We start from the raw sequence: 18,928 nt of genomic DNA, 5'->3' as shown, positions 1-18,928 counted from the left end.
CAAGGAACTATGAACCTGCACTCCAAGGTCTCTTTGTTCAGCAACACACCCTAGGACCTTGCCTTTAAGTGTATAAGTCCTGCCCTGATTTGCCTTTCCAAACCTCACATTTATCTAGATCCTGGGATTTCTTTCCCCCTCAGAATTCCAGCATCCGCAATATTTTGCTTTAGCTGTCGGGTTTTAATCAATGCCATAAAAAGGGGACAGAAGTTGAGGAGGAGATCCCAGGTCTTGCAACCTAGGTATCTGAAAGGCCAGTTACCAATGATGGAGTGCAGCGAATCAAGAAACCAGCACAAGACAAACACAGAACAAGAGGATCACAAGACCAGAGAAGGTTGAAGAATTAGGAGAGACGGGATTCATATTGAAAGTTGAAATAACTAAATTCTAAATTTAGAAGTTTAAGATTTATTAAAACTCCAACAGAAGTTAGAAGGATGAGGAAAGAGCAGCAGAATATCTATTGCTTCTGGACAGGGCAGGTCCTGTGTCTGTCTCTCTCTCTGAAACCTGAAGAAAGCCAGCTTTCCAGAGTTCAAATAACAGGCGGGAAAACACAACGGCGCTTCATTGGAGGTTGCACTGATGATGTTACCCAGCAGGGTCATGAAACGTCTGTGGAACAACGAACCAGCTCGGCAAGCCAACCTACCACAACCCCCACAACCCAAGCTACAAATCTACTCCAAAACTTTAAAGCCAGCTATTTTCTTCCACAAGGTGCTGTACACTGTTGGCTTTTAATCATTAACTAAGAGACTTTTGAGTTCCTGTACCAATCACTGTGTGCAATCTACGAAGATGAGAAAGAACTTGGAGACAGGAGAACGAAGATTAGAGGATCTTAACCTGTGAATCAGTGTGATCGAACTGCATTTCTCCAGTTAGTTGTCCCTCCAACCCTAACGCCAATACTTTTGTCAGTGTGTATTTCTGTCAGACACAGTTTTAAAGGATGTTAGAGTTTTAACTAATAGAGTTATGCTAATAGTTCATTGCTTTGTTTATTTACAGTTAGATCTTATTTATTTGTAATGAACAGTCGTTGTTATTGAGTATGGGAACCTGTTCAGTGTTTTCTGTTAATCTGATTCCAACAGATAGGTAAACTGGGTTCTCTGCATACTTTGATCCAATCATTAACTTTTGTAGTGACCCCCAGAGTCATGGAGCTCAAGAATCAGCATACTTTCCCAAGTAGGTGGTAACACAGCCTTGTCATTTGTTGAGCTTAAGGTGATTCGTCCATCATTTGGTCTGTAGAGAGGAGACTCTTCAGTAATATGCAGCACTGTGATTCTCGACACAAGTGCACAGGCTCGTTTCATACTGAGCCAGTTGCACAGGGCTCCCAGCTTGTCCTCAATCCGTTTAGCAGGGCCCACTCATACCTTGACTGCTCAAAGCCTGCCACTCGACAGATTGAGTCCGCCAGAAGGAAGTTATTGCTGGGTTTCCCATTCCTTGATCCAGAAAGATTGTGCTCAGGAATATTGCTCCAAAATGGGGCCCTGATATGAAAGGTGGGCAGTAGGTGGCCGAATGGGTCATCAAGGAGTGGCCAAGTGAAGTGTAGCATGGGTTTCACTCAGCAGGTGGGTTTTCCCCACAAGGCCATAAGCTGTGGGAGCAGAAGTAGGCCATTCAGCCCATCGAGTATGCTCCAGTTCAATGAGGTTATGGCTGATCTGATCATCCGCAGCTCCACTTTCCTGCCTTCTTCCCCATAACCCTTGATTCCATTCCTGATTAAAAGAGTGTCTATCTCAACTTTGAACATACTTAACAACCCAGCCTTTATAGCCCTCTGCGGTAAAGAATTCCACAGATCCACTCTCGTCGGAGAGAAGAAATTCAACCTTATCTCTGTCTTAGATGTGTAACCCTTTACTCTGAGATGATACCCTCTGGTCCTAGACTTTCCAATAAGGGGAAACTACCTCTCAGCATCTACCCTGTATTCTGTATGCCTCAAGGACCCAATCAGCGGGGATGTGTGGGACATGTGACATTTCTATGTCAGGAAGCCAGTAGAAGGTTTCAGTTATGGTACACTGTTGTATTCCACTGAATGTCGGAGCAAGATGCATGTGAGAGATAACCCACATCAGAGGGGTGCACAGTACAATGCTACACAGTACAATACAGCAAGCATGAGATCCAGAGACATTCTGAGGAAGGGTCGCTGGACTTGAAATGTTAACTCTGCTTTCTCTCCACAGATGCTGCCAGCCCGATTTGACTTTCTCCAGCAATTTCTGTTTTTGAGAGAGAGAGGGGTTCAGAGTGTTAGGGCAGCAATGCCCCCATATAGTTCTAGCAAATTTGGTTAGGCGGCTTGTCCCACTCCCGAATTTTCACCTTTTGCTGCTGTTTTCTTTCTGAATATCAACAGTTGCTCCCAAGTATGTTGAATCAAGCTCATGCTTTAAGTCTCTGGCCAGACAGGATACACAACTCCCTTTGGCACTGGCTTTGAGGAGATGGAATGTATCATATGGTTTGAGAGGAACTATTTGCGAACACATTGTGTTGCAGTAGTGAGTAAGCTTTGTAGTCTCTCGGTTAAGGCACTGGCCCACCATCAAAGGCCGAGCCTAGATAGCATGACAAATGTCATCAGTAAAGCTAAATTTAGAATCATCAAATCCCTATGGTGTGCAAACAGGTCATTCAGCCCATCAAGTCCACACTGCCCCTCCAAAGAGCATCATCTCACCCCCTCTATCCCTGTAACCCTGCATTCCCCACGGCTAACGCACCTAGCCTGTACATCCCTAGACATTACAGGGCAATTTAACATGGCCAATCCACCTAGCCTGCACATCTTTGGAGGAAACCACAGCACCCAGAGAAAACCCACGCAGACATGGGGAGAATGTGCAAACCCCACATAGACAGTTGCCTGAGGGTGGAATCGAACCTGGGTCCCTGGCGCTGAGAGGCAGCAGTGCTAACCACTGTGCCACCCCCAGCAGAGTCCAGGAGGCTCTTCAGCCATCAAGTCTACACTAACAAAAAAATACACTAAATCTACACTAGTCCCCCTTTCCAATATTTATGTTATACCCAAAAATGCTATGACATTCAGCCATGTTATTTTTAAAAAGGTTGTGAGGTTTCCTGCCTCAACTACCCTTCATAACTACTTTATCAGCTTGTCCTGCAACCTCCAGAGGTTGGTGAACAAGCACCCCAAAATCCCTCCTAGTTTCCCAGCATCCTGTCATTCATTGTGTACTTCCCCATCACTTTACATTTATCAGGGTTAAATTCCGTCTGACCAATCCATCTATACCCTCCTGTAACCTAACACCTTACACCTCAACATCAATCACTCAGTGACTCTCAATGTCATCTGCAAATGTCCTTCCCATCCCCACCACATTTTCTATATTGTTTATGTATGCCAGGTTACACTATATTCCAGGAGCTTTTACCTTCTTCAGTCTCCTATGTTGGACCTTGACAAAGGCTTTGCTGAAATCCATACAAACAACAGCAACTCACTTCATACCTCTTCCAAGTGTTCAAGGATAATGAATATCCAAAGAACTGGGTCAGGAGATGCCTACAGGAACAGCATCAGAAAGATTCTACACGCCCCGACACACTCATCACACTACCCTACATCAGGAACACGTCAGAACTCACCACAAGACTTCTACGACCGCTGGGCATCAGAGTGGCACACAAACCCACATCAACCCTACGACAAGTGCTCACCCGAACTAAAGACCCACTCCCCGCCATGGACAGGACCAATGTCATCTACAAAATCCCCTGCAGAGACTGCGAGAAACACTACATCGGACAAACAGGAAGGAAACTAACAACAAGAGTACGTGAAGACCAACTGGCTACAAAAAGACACGACCAATACTCACTCATCTCAATCCACATGGACAAGGAGAACCACCACTTCGACTGGGACAACACCAAGATCCTGGGACAGGCTAGGCAGAGACAGGCATGAGAATTCCTGGAAGTATGGCACTCCACGAAGCAGGCTACTGATAAACACATTGAACTCGACCCCATATACATTCCACTACGGAGGAAACCCAGAAGTGAGGCAATCCATCGCAACGGACCCCAGAGTTTAAAAACCAGGCGGGAAAACACACCGACGCTTCATCAGAGGCTGCACTGAGGATGCTACCAAGCACGGTAACGAAACGTCTGCGGAACAAAAAACCAGCTCAGCGAGCCAACCAACCTCAATACCTCACTTCATTCATTTACACACCTGGTCACTCCCTCAAAAAATTCATTAGGGCATGGCCTCTCTCTGACAGAGCCATACTGACTCTCCCTGATTAAACTCACCTCTCCGAGTGGAGATTAATTCTCTGCTTCAGAATTTTCTCCAATAGTTTCCCTACCACTGATCTGAGACTCATTTGTCTGCAGTTCCCTGATTTATCTCTACCACCCTTCCCGAAAAGTGGAACCACATTAGCAGTTATCCAGTCCTCTGGCACCTCCCCTGTGACCAGAGCGCAATTAACAATTGGATCAGAACTCGTGTAATTTCCTCCCTTATCTCCCACTGCAGCCTGGGATACAACTCATCCGGACCCTGGGGATTTTCCACTTTTAAGCCCACCAAAACTTCCAATACCTCCTTACTCCCCATGTCAAGTTGCTCAACTTGTGGGGCATGGGTTACTAACAGGTCATTTACGTCTATGTTGAGCAGTTTTTGTGGTGAACTCGGAGCCCTGCTGTCACTGGACAACAATCTGTCCAAAATAACAAGGTGGGAGGCTTGTTCCTGCATGCCCAGCAAGCAAGGTGCAAGCTTATTGTCACCAGGAATCAGCCCCATTGGAAGAGGAGATTCACTGGGAAGTTATAAAAACTCAAGAGTAAAACATTCTTTTCATCTTTCCCAACCCTCAAACCGCCCCAAGTACTTTATGCTCAATTAATTACTTTCAGTATACCCTCACTGTTGTAATGTTAAAAGTAAAATGGTCTGAAAACAGATCTTGCAAAAAGCTAAACCGTTGTTCATATATTTCTACTCCCTTCTATAGCAGTGATGTGCATACTGCTTCCAACATAAAATCAATACACCTAGTCCATGCAAGATGGGCACTGGGTGGAGATGTCAGGTAGTTCTAATTGTATATCTAACCCTTCACAATATTTATATTTATTCTGCATTTACCAACAATCAGACAGAATCAGAGCAAAGCAATTCAGAAGGCTATTCAGCCCATCATGTCTCTGATATCTCTCTGAAAGCTATGCAAACTAGTCCCACTCTCACCGCTCTTTCCAATAGTCCTGCAACAGGCAGTGCATCTTTGTCCTGGGATTTTTCTTTTCCTTTCTCATTGAATTTTTTTTTCTATTCATTTGTGGGACATGGGTGTCGCTGGCTGGGCCCAGCATTTATTGCCCGTCCCTAGTTGCCCCTTGAGAAGGTGGGGGTGAGCTGCCTTGTTGAACCGCTGCAGTCCATGTGCTGTAGGTTGACCCACAATGCCTTTAGGGAGAGAATTCCAGGATTTTAACCCAACGATATATTGCCAAGTCAGGATGGTGAGTGGCTTGGAGGGGAACTTGCAGTTGGTGGTGTTTCCATGTATCTGTTGCCCTTGTCCTTCTAGATGGAAGCGGTTGTGGGTTTGGAAGGTGCTGCCTGAGGATCTTTGGTGAATTTCTGCCGTGCATCTTATAGATGAATCTCTGCAGTGTTGTAATTCACCAAAGGTCCTCAGATGTAAATGCATCCTTTAAGTTAAAGTATCTCAAGTGACTACTACTACAGCTGTACTAATCCACTAACTTTACTAAGGTCAGTTCACTTTAGCAAGCTTCATCTGCATGCCCTTGTAACTGCTCTAAAGTTTAAAGCACCAATCTTAGACACACTCTTCTCTCCCTCAAACTGAAAGCAAAATTCAATGTTACAATCACTGCCACCTAGAGGCTCCTCTTGCTTCTTTGCACATTGCCAGATTGAGAACAGCCAACTTTCTGGTTGGCTCTCAATGTGTTGCTTTAAGAAAATTATACTTAAAACATTAAGTACATCTTCCAGGTTCCCTTTGCCAATCTGATTTCTCCAAGCTATGCAAATTAAAATCACCCATGATAATAGATGTACTTTTCCTACAAAGGTCCCTCTATGTCCTCCTGTGTACTTTGTCCTACAATATAATTACCGTAAGAAGATCTATAAACAATTCCCACAAGTGTCTTAACTCATCTCTCATTAAGTGCACCATTATAAGAACGGTATACAGTATAAGAACAGTACAATATCAAGTATTGTCATCCTTAATTTACAGAGCTATTTCATCCCCTTTTCTCAGTTTGTCATTCTGAAATGTCATGTATTCTTGACTATTTATGTCCCAGCTTTGTAAACTTGCAGCCAAGTTTCTAAAGACCATCGAATCATACACTGAAAATAACAAATGCTGGAGATCACAGCGGGTCAGGCAGCATCTGTGGAGAGAAGGCAAGTTAACACTGAGTCTAGATGACTCTTCATCAGACCACACGAAGAGTCATCTAGACTTGAAATTTTAGCCTGCTCTCTCTTCATGGAAGCTGCCTGAACCGCTGTGATCTCCAGCACTTGTTATATTCAGGACAGATTCCAGCATCTGCAGTAATTTGCTCCTATCGAGTCTATTTCTGGTAAATGCTTTGGTGTGAATGTTACAGATGCTGTAATACAGAATCTTTAGTTCTGTCTTTCTAAAATTTTTGCCATGTCTGGCCTTATCTGCTGGTATACTTCAGACGTGTGTTCTGTCCCTTCTTGCTGAGCTTCAATTGTCATTACCAGCTTCTGCTACCTCACTCTATCGCCTTGTCCTTTTCTCTGAATTTAACACACTTTCCTCAACTCCACCACTTAGTTTAAATCCACCTTTACCATCTTAGTTATGTTTCCATTTTAGTCAGTCATGCAAACTTTAATCATTATATATTAAACGTTATGATGCTGCTTCTTTGCTGCTTTCAATTTGCTGGCGTCTGGAATCAGGCTATTCTCAGATGTTAAAACGGGATCACTTGAAAAATAATTTGGGAAGCACTGCGTCATATAAAGGTTCTCAGCTCCCTCTCCTAACGGCAGTACACAGAACATTAAATATTCAAACCTGCAATTCTAGACCATGAAGCAAGTTTGACAGGATTGAGCAATGTTGAACAGGCATAGATTGAACAATGGCTCGTATTTTTGCATGGACTGGTTCAGATTAATTAATTAATAGAAATTCTAGGGCCCATGGCCTGGAGGGGGTGAAATACAGAGGCAAACTATCAGTTTTCAATGGTCTCACAAAAAAAACCCCAAGAAACAAAAGGGCAAAAATGCTTTGCTGCATAAATGTTTTAAGAAGTCAATGGGTCCCAAAGCCAGCCTTTGCATGTTATGCAATTATTGGACAATGTTCATGTCACACTTCATTGCAGAGGTTATCTGAATCCTTTCTGCACCTGGCCTCCCTTTCTCTAGAGGGATTACGGTGAGCAGACAATGACTCATTATGAAAATGAATGAAAGCCTTTTTACTCAAAGAAGTAATTTGGATCCTGTGAGCAGTGAAAGCACAACAGAACCTAACCAACCAAGTTGCTCTCAAACCAACTCTGGTGCTTACTAGGCAATGACTGACACTTGTATTTTTATATTGAATAAAGTGTTGATGCAAGTTGCTATTACAGACAAACGCAATTTGGCTGTCACTATAATCACTTGAAAGAAGAATGAAGCTGCTGGGTGAGACGTCGCAAGCCCCTTTCAGTCCATGCTGAGCGTTAGCACATGTGAAGTGTGCACAGCATCCCCACCTGTCCTTGCATGTAGCTTTAGAATTCCACCACGTCCTCGAGAGACAAAAGTACACAGGAGCCCTCCTGATACATGCAGAAACCTGGAACCACCACCCTGGGAGCTCACTGTACATTCCACAGTCATTCAATACTACAGTCATGACTTAAGCTGCAGTATAGAGTGTGAGAGATAGTAGGAACTGTCGATGCTGGAGTCTGAGATAACACAGCGTGGAGCTGGAGGAACACAGCAGGCCAGGCAGCATCAGAGGAGCAGGAAAGCTGATGTTTCAGCTAGTATAGAGTGTGATTTGTCTTTCACTTCAGAGAATACGTTCTGTTGACACAAATGCTTAAAGTGTACACCAATGAGGGAAAAATTTAGAATTACACTTGGGAGTGTTACATTAAAATGTTACTCTACTTTTGAAACATGCAAAAATGGTGAAAACTACATCCAACTAAGATAAAAACACCAGTTCTGAAACATTTACAAGATTCCCCGCATCCCTTCTTCACAATCTAAGCCTCTTTTTTTTCAATTCAATTTGACAATTCAGTCAGGCACAGTACTTCACTTAGCGTCTTCAAAGTTCCCTGTCATTGGAACTTTCAGTTCAGTACGCTGGCTCATGCAGGAAGCGAGTGAGTTTATAAACCACAAACAAACAATGAAAACCAACAAGAATGCCTTGGTTCTGACTTGGGTACAATCCTGTCTCCAGGTGAAATGGACAACATTGTCCCTGCAGTACAGTGGGAGCTTCAATCCTTACCAGGTTTAAAATCATACTGCCAGCTTCAGACAATGAAAACTCAATTAAAATAAAACAAATAGCCGAGTTTGAAATTGCTGGAGAAACTCAGCGGGTCTGGCAGCATCTACGAAGAGAAAGCAAGAGTTAACGTGGAGTTTGGTGAGCTATGATCAGTTCTGAAGAACAGTCACTGGACTTGAAACATTAACTTCTTTTTCTCCACAGATACTGCCAGACCTGCTGAGTTTCTCTGGCAGAGAAATCTCAATGTTGTTCAACGAGGCTCCTCATTCAGCACAAGCCTTATTTTCCCAAATTTAGAAAAGAAAAATGGTCCAGGTTCAAGTCCCACCTGCTCTGGAGGTGTGGGTCATAACGTGTCTCAACAGGTTGACTAGAAAACACTTGTACTCAACTCAGCAGGATGTGGGCTGAATTAATGGCCACCCTGGAGCTTTGATCTGAATCTTTTCAAAAGCCAAAACCGAAGTGGTAGCGATGGAGTGCTGCACTGTCAGAGCTCCTGCTGCCTTTTGCACAAAATGCCTGCCCTGACAAACATATAAGGAAGAGCTCGTATCACACTCTGAGGAGCAGAAACATACCCCCCCACCACCCCCCAACCCCCCTTCCCCCTTCTCCCTTCTCCCTTCCAGTATCCTGGCTGATTACTTCTCCCTCACTAACACACAAATCTGTATCCATTACGTCACACTTACCAAGCACCAAGACAGTAAGACATGAAAAGCATGACATAGTGCAAGTTAGAGCTCCTATAAAAACAGATTTTATCTCGTTATTGTTCGCCGGAAAGTGCGTGTCAACCGTCTGCATTATTTCCTAAATTACAATAGTGGCATAAGTTCAGAAATGTTTCATTGACTGCAAAGTGGCTCGTGATACCAAGAAATGTGTTATAGAAATGCAAATTCTCCCTCTTTGTGGATCAACGTCCCAGATCACATTAACTGTATTCAACGTCCCAAATCAAAATGAAGAATCCCCCTTTCTATTTGATTCTGGGACTGACCACCCACTCTTTCTCAGGCCACAATTAGAACAAGAGAGAGTTTAAATTTGTAAGAAAAAACTCTACCAGTCAAAACAGGAACCAGCTCTCCATGCATGACTGACAGGGTATTGTGTTGTTACCATGTTACTCACACAAACTTATCAATGTTTTAAAACATAATTAGTGTCAGCCTATGTAAGACACAGTAGTGAAAGCTTAACCAGGTGAAAACGTAGATGTTTAACTCTAACATCCACAAACAGGATCACAACAGAGGAGTTGGCAGACCAGACATAAGGAGGTCACAGATTCAAGACCGGATCGACTGGACAGACTGAACTAAACCTCAAACTTCCTCCAACCTATTGTCTGCAAACTCCCACATCTGCACATGGCAAGAACTGGACATCAAAGAGAAAGGTCACACCTGGCAGCGAGACCATTCCCCAATCTGGGATTGATTTAGCCAGGGTGTTGAATGGAGCAGAAACTTAGAAAACAGAAGCAGGGGTTGTCCATTCAGCCCTTCAAACCTGCTCCTCCAATCAATGTGACCATGGCTGGATCATCCAACCCATACCCTGTTCCGAAAGAACTGCGGATGCTGTAAATCAGGAACAAAAACAGAAGTTGCTTGAAAAGCTCAGCAGGTCTGGCAGCATCTGTGAAGGAAGAAACAGAGTTAACGTTTCGGGTCCAGTGACCCTTCCTCAGAACAGAGGACTCGAAACGTTAACTCTGATTTTCCTTCACAGATGCTGCCAGACCTGCTGAGCTTTTCCAGCAACTTCTGTTTTTGTTTCATACCCTGTTCCATTTGTCATCCTTTTGATTGCTAGGAACTGTATCTAACTCCTTCTTCAAAACTTTTGATGTTTTTGCCTCAACCACTTTCTGCGGAGGACAATTCCACAGACTCCCCACTCTCTGAGTGAAGGAAAATCTTACCTCAATTAGAAATGGTTTAGCCCCTTATCCTTAGACTGTGATTCTCCTGGCTCTGGACTCCAGGGTCACCATTAACATTTTGTGTTCACTCTGTCTAGACCTGTTAGAATTTTATAGGTTTCTACAAGATCCTACATCATTCCTCTAAACTCCAGTGAACATAGTCCTAACTGATCCAATCTCTCTTCATATGTCAGTCCTGCTTTCCCAGGGATCAGGCTGGTAAACCTTTGCTGCACTCCCTCCATCACCAGAATATCCTTCCTTAGATGAGGAGACCAAAACTGCACATAATTCTCCAGGTGTGATCTCACCAATTCCTTATATACTTGCAGCAAGACATTCCTGCCCCTGTACTCAAATTGTCACTATGAAGGCCAACATATCATTTGCCTTCTTTACCATCTGCATGCTTACCTTCAGCAACTGGTGCACAAGGACACCCAGGTCTTGTTGCTCCCCCTTTCCCAATCTAACACCATTGCGGTAATAATCGGTTTTCCTGTTTTTGCTCCCAAACTGGATAACCTCACACTGAACCAGAAGAGCAACTGGCCTAGCATCTAAGGCTCAATGTGCAAGCTCATTGGTCCTGAAGAAGGCTCATTGGACCTAAAATGCTAACTCTCCATCTCCCTCAATTGATGCTGCCAGACCTGCTCAGTTTCTCTACAAATTCTGCCTTTGTTTCACCAGAGTGGGGTTAGAGAAAGATACAGACACAAACTGATCAGATTATCGACCCTCTCTCCTCCCAACAGTACAACCTCTGCTTTTCAAAAAATTGGATTTGGGTGAGGTTACATTCAGACAGCACACATTTTTCACCCTCTTATTAGGCAGGCAAGCATCTTCATTATGCAGTGGTGTTCAACTCGTTCGGTATTCTGGCAGAGTCAGAGACAGGTCCTGAGGTGCATCTCCCTGGACTTGGACATGGATATAAACTCATGATGTAGATCAGGCTTAACCTGAGGGGCCTGACACCAAATATAAAACGAGCCGACCAAGAGACGCAAGACAGCCTACGGGTATTTCTGCTATAACGCAATTGTTGAATAGTGGATACTGTTTGGATAATGCAAACTTTCCACCGTAAAGTATAGCAATTTTCTACAGCGATTTCCCTATAATGTGGTTTTCTATAGCACGAGGTCACACAAAAACACATCTATCGTCTTACAGGCGAACTATCTGTCCAGTGATTGCCACCTTTAAGTGTACGCATGTTGGTTTCTCTGCTGTCTGGGCACAGAGACCCAGGTCTGGGAAGGGCAGGGTTTTGTCCATGAGGTTGCTGAAAGCAGAGGTAAGCAATTGCAGCTTCATACCTCCCCACTAATTCACCGTTTCTTTTTTTGAGAAATTTCCAACGCGGGGAACTTTAGCTCACTTGGCTGGATAGCAAAGCAATGCCAAGAGCACGGGTTCAGTTCCTGCAATGGGCTGAGGTTACCATGAAGGACTCTCCTTCTCAACTTCTCCCCTCGCCTGATACATGGTGACCCTCAGGTCAATAAGAGCACAGCCTGGGGCTACGCTGACTTTATCATTATCTTTAACAAGTGAGATGCAGCACAAAAAGACTGAGATGAATCACATGAGTTCTTAACTACAGTCAGAATTTCAAGGCCAACAGTGACAAATTTTATTTTTTGCTGATTTTTCAAATCAGATTGAAATTCTCGAACTGCAGTGGTAGGATTTAAATTCTTCCTGAGTAGATTATCAATCCAGTGACAATCACTACACTGTGTAAGTACAATGTGGGTACAGCAATGTGTTGCAGTTGAGTCTTTGCTGCTGTTAGAAGATGAAGAGGGGCATTTGCCAAGAATGCACTGTGGTGTGGATAAGCACGTTGGATTATACTGCTCAGCCTCTCCAAGTAATTCCACAGAAGGGACAAGGGATGGAGCAAAGGGAAGAGAGATGAAGAACAAAAATAGACTAAATTGCCTTCAAAAAGACACACTTCATGAGATTAATGAGACAAGCAATTGAGATGTGAACATTTTGTCACTGATTGGAAGTCAAACAAGTCAGATCTGCTGAAAAATGGAGCATTAATTGAGGATTACATCACTCCAATATTTGCAATTTAGGTACTTAAAATCGGACACTTAATTCATAGTTATCAAGCACACCATCCCCCTGACTGTGCGAGCCCTGTTTGTATGTAATTAACGCTGGAAGCAGCCCAGACTGTTTCATCATCAACCATTAGAGACCAACAGGAGGTATTTTTTTTTCCACAAGGAATCCAACTGTTTCTTGGCAGCAAGGCCTGGAGGATATTTTCCAGCTCTCCATCCATTCTCAGCTTCTTCAGGGGAGCAATATCACAGGAGAGGCCAGGCACCCAGACCAGGAGCAGTGCCTGGGCCTGCACGATTTCTACCCCAACATCTGGCTGCTGGCGTAGAAAGGTATGAACCAACCCCAAAAAGATCGACTTGATGCCACTGCGCACTGTCACCTCAAGTTGGGTAATGCAATTCACCCTCTAATATCTACAAACCTAAAAAAAGTCTTAGCTGACCGGAAACAAAGCAGTGATTTCCTTCATCACTGATCTTAATGGAGTTGCCTGGTCCAGGCACTGATGGATAAGGTGATTTGAACCAGGGCAGACACCTGCCCATCAGAGGTGGAACAAAACCGTGGATGGGTCGTTTTTTTCTCTTACCTCCATGTGACCCACTTCTAACCCCATTCCCAGGGGCAAAACTTTCCTTCTGCCTTTCAGTGAGGTAAGGATATACACATCACAGGACAGAGATTAAACGCTAAATAGCTAAATCTCAAAAGCACAGCTCACAATCTGTGTCGAAAACTAATCATACCTTCATGCTGTTGCATAGAAGGAGCTAATTGGGAGTGAAAGCATAAAATGGAGAATAGCCATCCTTCCCACGTCAGTGAAGAGAAGGAAAATTGTATGAACTGCTCCATCTCCCAGTGTTAAAAATACCAAGTTGTTAATTCAGGTGAAGAGCAATTAGGATAGGGTAATGAGATTAAGCATAATACTTACAATTCAGCTATTATTTCATGTTGCTATCTGTCTCCTTCCCTTGTTCCTTCTATTACTACAAAGGCACTTCTAATGGTCAGAGAAACCTCTCAATATAAATTGGGATACAGGAAGGTATGAGGAATAGAGTTGGGGGAACGCAGGGTCCGTATTAACGGATGTGGTGCAGTGATGACCGTTTCCCAACAGGAGGAAGGTTAATGTTAGAAACTCAAACGTTCTCTCTGTTTCCCTCCATTCATTCTCAGAACAGGACACTGTCTATATCAGAGACACTGCCAAGTAACTGTCTCGCACATGCACAGTCTGAAATATCACTGTAACAACGTGGCATTCACAAAGCCACATAGGACTATTCAGCAGAAAGCAGTTCCACAGTGGAGCTGGTTTTGGACAAAGAACATATCATCCACAGCTGGGGGGAGTTGTTTCAGGAGATGAAGAGTCTTAACGCTGTCAATGCAAAGGTATGAACACACTTGAAAAGAATCACCCTACACACATTCAACTCATTGTGTCAGTTTCTGACTTAAAGCTATTCAATTCTACAGCCTTGAGCATTCTTCAGGCTATCACTCCTCCACTGTATTCAGTTATCTGGGCCCTACTGGAATACTCCCATTAAAACTCCCCACAAACCTTTGGACTTAGAATCCCTAGAGTGTGGAAACAGGCCCTTTGGCCCAACAAGTCCACACCGACCCTTGGAGCTTCCCATCCAGACCCATCCTCTTACAGTCCACCTAATCTACACATCCCTGGGGCAATTTAGCATGGCCAATCCACCCTAACCTGCACATCTGTGGACTGTGGGAGGTAACCGGAGCACCTGGGGGAAACCCACGCTTTGCTCAGAAGAGAATGATCTCAGCTGCTCTGGTTATGACTCCACACTAATGCAACACTCTCACCTCCGATATAAATGCTGACAGAATCTCCTCTCACCCTCTCAAAGTCTTTGACATCCTTCCTACAGTGTGGCACCCAGAACAACAGACAATACTCTGGCTCAAGCTTGGATAGTGATTTCTAAAAGGCTGAGCGCAATAATCTGTCCTCTATTTTTAAAGTCAGGATGTTTTATTTTCGCTGTATAAACCTTCAAAACGCTCTGCCACCTTCACCAATTTGAGGTTTGGAACGGGGGTGGAAGTCACATCAAAGCCCATTGTATAATGTGTGACCTGCTTCCTATGGGATCTTAAAGCATCCCTCAGAAACAGCTCCCACCGCATCACTAAATCTGTACTTCGCAATAGTTTCACACATAGTTCAAAACTTCTACAGTATGAGCCAACTTTGGAAAAGGACAGAGATCTAGAACTGGATTACCCAGTGCCTTTTACACCTTGCTTAGACTTGGAACACATTCCATTTTTTTTTAAAAACCATTATGACAATTAGGATTTAAACCAAAATTACAGAGCTTTCCAATCCTCTTGGGAGCCAACTCTTCTGGCAAATTTTTAAAACCAGTAACAACTTACATTTGTAAAAAACAGCTTTAACACTCCAAGGTGATTCACTCAGTTATTCATAAAATCTGACAGTCACGTGAAGCTACTGAGTTAGGTAACAAGAAGCCTCCCTAGAATTTGGCTTTAAGCAGCATCTTAAGAGGAGGAGGAGGAGGAGAGAGACAGGTAGAAGGGTTTAAACATGAAATTCCAGGCAATAGGGCCCAGAAAGCTGAATGCAATGAAAGAGCAATAAAATCATAGAGATGTGCAGCACAGAAACAGACCCCTCAGTCCAACTCATTCATGCCAAGCAGATATCCTAAATTAACCTAATGGGGGAGGTGTTAGCCTGGTGGTATCAATCGCTGGGCTGCTAATCCAGAGACCCAGATAATATTCTGGGGACCTGGGTTCAACTTCCACCACAGCAGATGGTGGAATTTGAATTCAATAAGAAAAAGCTAGGATTAAGAGTCTAATGATGACCATGAATCCATTATCAATTGTCGGAAAAACCCATCTGGTTCACTCATGTCCTTTAGGGAAGGAAACTGCCATCCTTACCTGGTCTGGCCTACATGTGACTCCAGGCCCACAGCAATGTGGTTGACTCTGAACTGCCCTCTGGGTAATTAGGGATGGGTAATAAATGCTGCCCTAGCCAGCGATGCCCTCATCCTGTTAAGGAATAAAAAAAAACTCCACCCATTCGCCAGCACTTGGCCCTTTTCCCTCTAAACCCTTCCTATTCATGTAACCATCCAGGTGTTTTTTAAATGTTGTAATTGTACCAGCCTCCACCACTTCCTCTGGCAGCTCATTCCATACAGGCACCACCCTCTTGTGTGAAAATGTTGTCCCTTTGCTCCCTTTTAAATCTTTCCCCTCTCACCTTAAACTCATGCCTCTAGTTTTGGACTCCCCTACCTTGGGAAAAAGACCTTGGATACTCACCCTATCTGTGCCCCTCATGATTTTATAAACCTCTATAAGGTCACCCCTCAGCCTCCAATGCTCCAGGGAAAATAACCCCAGCCTATTCAGCCTCTCCCCATAGCTCAAACCCTCCAACCCTGGCAACATCCTTTCAAATTTCACAACATTCTTCATGTAGCATGAAGAATGCTCCAGACTGCAGAAGCAGAGGAGTACAGAGATGAGCGAAGAAGGATAAAGCTCAGGGAGATTACACAAATGGACTGGCTAACAAGGATGAGCATTTTAAAACTGAGATGCTGCAGACTGGGATCCAACATAGGTCAGGTTCATGGCAGACCTACAAATCCAAGATCCAATTTTATAGAAATTATTGGTGCAAGCAATCACTCTGTCTCAATCTCACCACCACCCACTCAGGACTGCTTCCTAGAAAGTTACTTAAAATATTTTCAAAATGCAGCCGCAGCAACCTGCACTGAAAGAATGGTTTAATTCATCACCGAGTCAATTGTCACCTTAAATATCTTCAGAATTATAACCTTATAATGTGCTCACATGCCTCTATTATTCCGAGTATACTGGCCTTAGGCATTCTATGATCTCCTAAACTCAATAACAGTATCTCTCTCTCACTCTTAGACATGATTGCTACAGTTTTGTATGAATAACTCAGTTTGCACAGAAGCTCAGCTGTTTAAATGTGGTTCCCTCTTCCATTGAGAATACAAGCCCTCTCATTCCTGGACCAAAAATAAAAATTGGCCAACTGGAGAATTCTAGCAGCCTCCATTTTAAATACAGCGTTTGTCCATCTTCTGGATCACCAGTGCAATGGCCTAGTGGTATTATCGCTGGACTGTTAATCCAGAGACACGGATAACGTTCTGGGGACGCAGGTTCAAATCCTAAAAATGGGGGAATTTGAATTCAATAAATGTCTGGAATTAAGAATCTGATGAAGACCGTGAATCCACTGTCGATTGTCAGAAAGAATCCACCTGGTTCAATCATTTCCTTTAGGGAAGGAAACTACCATCCTTACCTGGTCTGGCCTACATGTGACGCCAGACCCACGGCAATGTGGTTGACGCTTAACTGCCCTCTGGGCAATTAGGGATGGGCAATAAATGCTGCCTGGCCAGTGATGCCCTCATCCCATGAATGAATAAAGGGAAAAAAAGAGCACACTGCTAATCCTAATCCCATGGACATTCCAGCAATCATGGCCATCACCATTTTAGAGAGGAGACGGCTAAAGAAATTAATAGCCAGGCGTCCATCCCTCCGCACTGGATACAACGGGGACCAGGGGTTCAGGGATGAGAAGAGGCAGGGAACATTATGCTATTGTACAAATTTAGACCGAAAGATGCAAAGAGCACACTCCAACCCCAGGAAACAGAACGGTTTGTCTGGATGTAGAAAGGACGTTTCCTCATGTGGAAATCTGAAACAAGACGGCATAATTGTAGGATGGGGATAATAAATTTAACACTGAGATGAGGAGCAATTACTTCTCTCAAAAAGTCACAAATCTGAGAATTCGCTATCCCAGAGTGTCGTGGACGCTGGGACATTGAGAAATTTTGAGGATGAAATAGGCAGATATTTAGTTAAAATGGGCTAAAGGGTTAGGGAGAGCTGGCAGGAAAGTGGATTTGAGGCTCTAATGAGATCAGCCATGGTCATATCAAATAGTGGAGAAGGCTCAAGAGGCTGAATGGCCTCTGCCTGCTGCTAGCTCTCATGCCTATTAAATAGTGTTGATGTTTTTTAAGATAGTAAATTTCTGCAGCAAGAGAAGGTGACTTGGCCTATCACATTCAGTCCATCACTCAATTCGATCGTGACAGATTGGTCTGTGATAATCTCGACTCTCCTGTCTATCCATTGTACTGCAGTGATTCTACCCCTAAAAACAGCACAACAGGTTTGTTTAGAACACATCAGGTGACTCCATTTCAAACATTCCCTCAGCATTTCTCAATGTGAACAACTCAGTTCTAAACTGAAGGGAAAAGCCTGGATACACAACTTGGTTATAGAAACACAGAAGATAGGAGCAGGAGGAGGCCATTTGGCCCTTCAGCCTTCGTGGCTGATCATCCAACACAATAGCCTAATCCTGCTTTCTCCCCATAACCTTTGATCCCATTCACCCCAAGTGCTATATCTAGTTGCCTCTTGAATACATTCAATGTTTTGGCATCAACTACTTCCTGTGGTAATGAATTCCACAGGCTCACCACTCTTTGGGTGAAGAAATGTCTCCTCATCTCTGTTCTAAATGGTCTACCCCGAATCCTTATACTGTGACCCCTGGTTCTGGACACACCCACCATCGGAAACATCCTCCCTGCATCTACCCTGTCCAGTCCTGTTAGAATTTTATAAGTCTCTATGAGATTCCCCCCTCATTCGTCTGAACTCCAGCGAAAACAATCCCAACCTTGTCAATCTGTCCTCATACGTCAGACCCGCCATCCCCGGAATCAGCCTGGTAAACCTTCACTGTACTCCCTCAAGAGCAAGAGCTTCCTTCCTCAGAAAATGAGACCAAAACTACACACAATATTCCAGGTGTGGTCTCACCAAGGTCCTGTATAACTGCAACAACACATCCCTGCTCCTGTACTCGAAACCTCTCGCAATGAAGGCCAACATACCATTTACCTTCTTTACTGTCTGCTGCACCTGCATGCTTACGTTCAAAACGTCTTCGGTTCAAAATTATAAGAAGGCAGGCTTTCAACCCATGGAGTCTTCCCTGGTCAAAAAGCAACCTGCCACTCCCATTCCCCCCGACCCGCCCCGGTCATTGTGCTGTACCAGATATGGCAGGGTCACATACAAAGTAAAGCTCCCTCTATACTGTCACCATTAAATACCCCCATGATAGGAACAGCAGAAATAAAATACAGAGTAAAATTGCCACTACACTGTCCCCATCAAACACTCCCAG

At 43.9% G+C, this 18,928-nt stretch overlaps 1 protein-coding gene across 1 annotated transcript in view; it reads right to left on the bottom strand.

Moving 5' to 3' along the window:
* Positions 1 to 18,928, bottom strand: part of LOC109917089 (protein jagged-2-like) — a 116,628-nt gene that overhangs the window by 96,973 nt on the left and 727 nt on the right. The window lies entirely within an intron of this gene.

The sequence above is a fragment of the Rhincodon typus genome, chromosome 8 (assembly GCF_021869965.1).
Source record: "Rhincodon typus isolate 14 chromosome 8, sRhiTyp1.1, whole genome shotgun sequence".
Classification (NCBI taxonomy): Eukaryota; Metazoa; Chordata; class Chondrichthyes; order Orectolobiformes; family Rhincodontidae; genus Rhincodon; species Rhincodon typus.
This window is presented reverse-complemented; position numbering and strand designations above follow the sequence as displayed.